The 4,201-nt window shown below is 46.9% G+C and overlaps 1 long non-coding RNA gene across 1 annotated transcript; it reads right to left on the bottom strand.

Moving 5' to 3' along the window:
- Positions 1 to 567: 567 nt before the first annotated feature.
- LOC123943109 lies at positions 568 to 3,889 on the bottom strand. The gene is made up of 5 exons (XR_006818571.1): positions 3,767 to 3,889; positions 2,108 to 2,296; positions 1,895 to 1,965; positions 1,194 to 1,316; positions 568 to 1,010 (listed from the first exon to the last, which is right to left on the bottom strand). It is a non-coding gene; the product is annotated as an uncharacterized LOC123943109 (long non-coding RNA).
- Positions 3,890 to 4,201: the final 312 nt, after the last annotated feature.

The raw sequence follows: 4,201 nt of genomic DNA, 5'->3' as shown, positions 1-4,201 counted from the left end.
AGCATGACTGGAAGAGACTGTTGTGCTGAAATCCTGTCACCATGGTGGATTTTATCTTCAATGAGTGAAAAGGACAAATTAAAAACAACATAGTTCTCTACTGCACTAGCAGGTGGGCGGAGTTCCAGGGAAATGTGTTGCGGTCATTCCTAGTGTAGCAGTCAGTGTGAGCTCTGGAATGTGTTGGTTCTTCTCACTGCTCCCTTCCTGCCTCCTGTGGACCAGGGACTGAGGCTGAATTCTAGCACTGTTTCACCATTGCAAAGGAATTTTCCTGTTGGGAAACAAACAAACAAACAAAAAACCCCAACAAGCCAACCTAACACCTTATAAATCTATTATATTATAGGTTTAACCAAGAAGGCTTGACTCTGGATTCAGAAACTTTGTTAACTGGGCACCTAGGTGGTTCAGTTGAGTGCCGGACTCTTGATTTCAGCTCAGATCATGATCTAGGGGTTATGATCTCAGGATAATGGGGTCAAGCTCCCCTCCCACCCCAGTTTGAGCCCCAGGTCAGGCTCTGCACTCAGCAGGGAGTCTGCTTTTCTCCCTCTCCCTATGCCTCTCCCCTGCTCACACACTATCTCTCAAATAAATAAATCCTTAAAAAAAAAAAAGTTAAGTTAATCTAGTCATCCCTTTTATTGAAACTATCCATATATTTTTAAACCAAAGGACTGTGATAGTGCATGATTTAGGGCTGGAAGTATTCCTCGTCTTGACAACCAATGATACCCGTGAATGGTCTGAGGTCTAAGAGGCTCTACTACTCTATTGAGAGATAAGGGAAGAAATCCCAGAGGCAGGCGCTGGCATGTGTCCTCTCTGCTTTTTAATTTCCAACAAAAGACAGTGACCTCACAGTTACAAACATTTCCCCTATATTATTTGGGTCAAACAGAGCTTCATTCTTTAGGGAAAACAGGCAGCATAAACTAAAAAGAGGTGCATTTTGCGGATAAGGCAGCCGGTCCTGGGCATCATGGACTGTAGTGAGGACAGGATCACTGCAGAAAAACGAGAGTGGGAATGACTCTACCATCCCCGAGTTGGTCCCCCACCTGGACCCCCACATGGTCCACCAGCACTCAGCCCACCAGTTCCCCTGATGTGTTTATCAGAGGACGTGTCTTTTTGGAGTCAGAGGAGATACACGAAGGAGGGCACACACTGAAACACACAAGGCTTACCTTGGAAAGGTCATTGGAAGGAGAATTTACCCAGGGATGACATTCGCCTCTGTCTTTGAGTAGAAGATCAGCGCGGGGCCTGGCAGCCCTGCAGCCTGGGCTTCCTTCCAGGCTGCAGCACCCCTACAGGCAGTTGAGCAATGTGACCCTGGCAGCGAGGAGCCCTGGACAGGCCTCTGAAGCTGGGGAGCTTGACCGCTACTTCACCGGGGAGAAACGGCGCGTGGAGACACCACGCTTGCCTTGACTTTAAGAGCCTCCCTTTGTTTTCTCCTCAGGTATCCCACTGCCTGATCTCCTCTCCCCTTCCTGCTATAGCATTTTGCTTAGAGGACCCTGAGCCAGGAAGCTGGGGCGAGGGTGGGGGAGGGGGGTGTCTATAATTTTACACAAGCGGTATAATGTGTGACGTTGGATAAGTCGCTTAGCTTCTCTGTGCCTCGGCTGCCACAACTGTAAAAATGCATATTATAATCACTGTTCTAGAGCTGTTTATAGAGACTGTTAGCGAGCAGTCACCGAAATCCTCTCAAAGAGCATTCCCTGGTTCCCGGTCAGAGCTCCACGCAGGCTAGCCATGGCTACAAGAAGCAGGGGAGCCATCTCTTCCACTGTGTCTCCTCCCTGGATTTCCACTTCAGTAAAACAGACAGTGGCCTCTCCAAACCGAGCAAAGATGGTCAGAAAGTGAAAGGTCTCACCTGGCCTGGGAATCCGTCCGTTCTGACGGGATCCTCGAGGTCTCAAAGGAGGTTTGCAGGTGTGCGTGCGTCTGTGTGTGAGATTCTCTGAGTTACACAAAGTCTCTGCCCACGTGGTGAAGTTTTACCGCAATGGCGGGCAAAAGGCGGAATCGGGTCTGTTGGACTGGTAGGGCTCAGGCTTCGGGAACACGTGGATAAAATGTAACTAACCTTATCTTGGTTCGAATTCCTTTTTTGTGACTGACTGCTGTCTCAGTGAACCTTTGCAGGGTTTCTGCTTGTTTTTCTCTCAGTTACAGCAGAGAGGAAAGTAAGCGCATCCCGATCTTCTCACGTGGAGAGAAACTGATGCCAAATTAGGTCTGTGGAGGCCTCATTTTGGCTCCTCTGGTCACCGCACTGAACATATTTTCATGCACGTTGAAGACAGTCCATTAGCTCTTGGCAAAGAGAATTAAGTTTCAAAGCTGGCCTTTTCTAACAAGCCTCCTCTGTCTCATGCACGAAAACTTGCTGAAGGGGGACTGTCCCCCATTTATGGAGAAGAAGGGCAAACTCCATCTGCAATTTGCCTTGTCACGGCCCTGAGATCCCTCATCTCCACGACACCCCTGAGCTCGGATCTGGCTCAATCTTGAAGCCCCAGGTGCACTGCCCAGGTCAAAACATCACCCTCCCTTTCAGGAGAGAAGCATTTTTATTTCAAAAGCATATAGTATGAGCTTTGGAAAAGTAGTGTACAAACTTCTTTGCCTCTGGGGAAGGCATGTCCATTCACATCCGAAAGTTTCCCTCAAATGCCTCCTGTGCTGCACTGACTGAGCTAAACTCAGGAACAACGCAACCGAAGAGGAAACAACGAAGTTTCACCCTCCATCTGTTAGAGTGAAAATACAAGCCCCAGTGATGTGCGGCGGGCCTGGATTCTTACTGGGATCCTTAGACTGGTTCCTGGGAGAAAAAATCCAGTAGATTTCTGGGATAGCACCTAACCACCACCGAGTGTAGACTCCTTGACCTACATGTGCTCTGAGCAAAGCCTCCTTCGCATGAGGGAGCGAGCACTGTCGTGAAAGGTGCTGAGGTGCTAAGGATCAATATTCACTGGCAACCAGCATTTCGGAGCATGGTTACCATGACAACATTGTCAGCCCCAAATGACTGTCATGAGGTGAAAAAAGCCTCTTAAAATAAATGAAACCAGAAAAAGTATATTTATAAACCTCTTACCAAACACCTATCTGTTCACAAAGTAGGATGTGTTCTTTAAGCAATAGATATTCAAAGATGGGGGGAAATTTCATGACACAAACATTTTCTTAAGTTAAATGAATTTTTACTCACCCCCTCCACAAAATGGCTTGTCAAAATAACTAATAAGGATTTTTTTTGAATGGGAAGAATTCTAAGGAATTATGGACTTGTACGCTTAGATATTACACAATCGTGACATTAAAATTCTGCACCAAATGACAGATAGCTTATTTGAGATTTGTAAAATGGTGTTGACGGGGGGTTTTCTTATGTCTCAGTTGTATAAATTATTTCTGGCAGGATCAATAAACACAGTGTCAAAAGGTATGTTAAGCAATGGGGGAAAGACATTGGCCATGCAGATGAAAACACCTGGACACATTTTTTGCCTTGCTCTTGTGAAGCTCCATCCCTCGCTTGCCTTTTCTTACTGACAGAATCCACAATTTTATTTAGAGCAGTAATGTGCCCAACCCCAAAGACTCAATTTCATGGGCCTCCCTTGAAGGTAGAGGTGGCCATACGACACAGTTTCGGCCAGTAACATACAGGCAGAAGCCCCCGAGGAGGCTATTGTTGCAACATGATTCTCCATGGTCTCAGATTTCTGTTTACCTTTCAAGCAGGGGCCCTCATGGTCTTTTGTTTCCAGATATCTTCTCAAGCATGTCTGAAAGGCATACAACCTTGGAAAACAGACATACTGTCTCTCCAGGATCAAGGGAAGGCTTGTTTGGAACCTGGAAAGACAGAACGTTTCACTCCAGAGTAAAGGACAGAACTGCCTACTGCTATTGTATAAGATTTGGGGTCCCTAAGCACAGAGCTCCTCTTCCGTAAGGCAACCCACTATGTGTGCAAGCATTCCTGGGGGTCTATCTGGATTTCCAGATGAAGACAGGAAAAAGCTCTTGGCCCCATTGCCTTTCTCCTTTTTTCCTGCCTTGAGATGCAGCCACCAATTTGGGAATCATATGGTCATGAAGCATGAAGATGAAGGTGTACATCTTAAGATGTCAGAGCAGGTGGGGCGCCTGGCTGGCTCATGGG

This window comes from Meles meles, chromosome 6 (genome assembly GCF_922984935.1).
Source record: "Meles meles chromosome 6, mMelMel3.1 paternal haplotype, whole genome shotgun sequence".
Taxonomy (NCBI): Eukaryota; Metazoa; Chordata; class Mammalia; order Carnivora; family Mustelidae; genus Meles; species Meles meles.
This window is presented reverse-complemented; position numbering and strand designations above follow the sequence as displayed.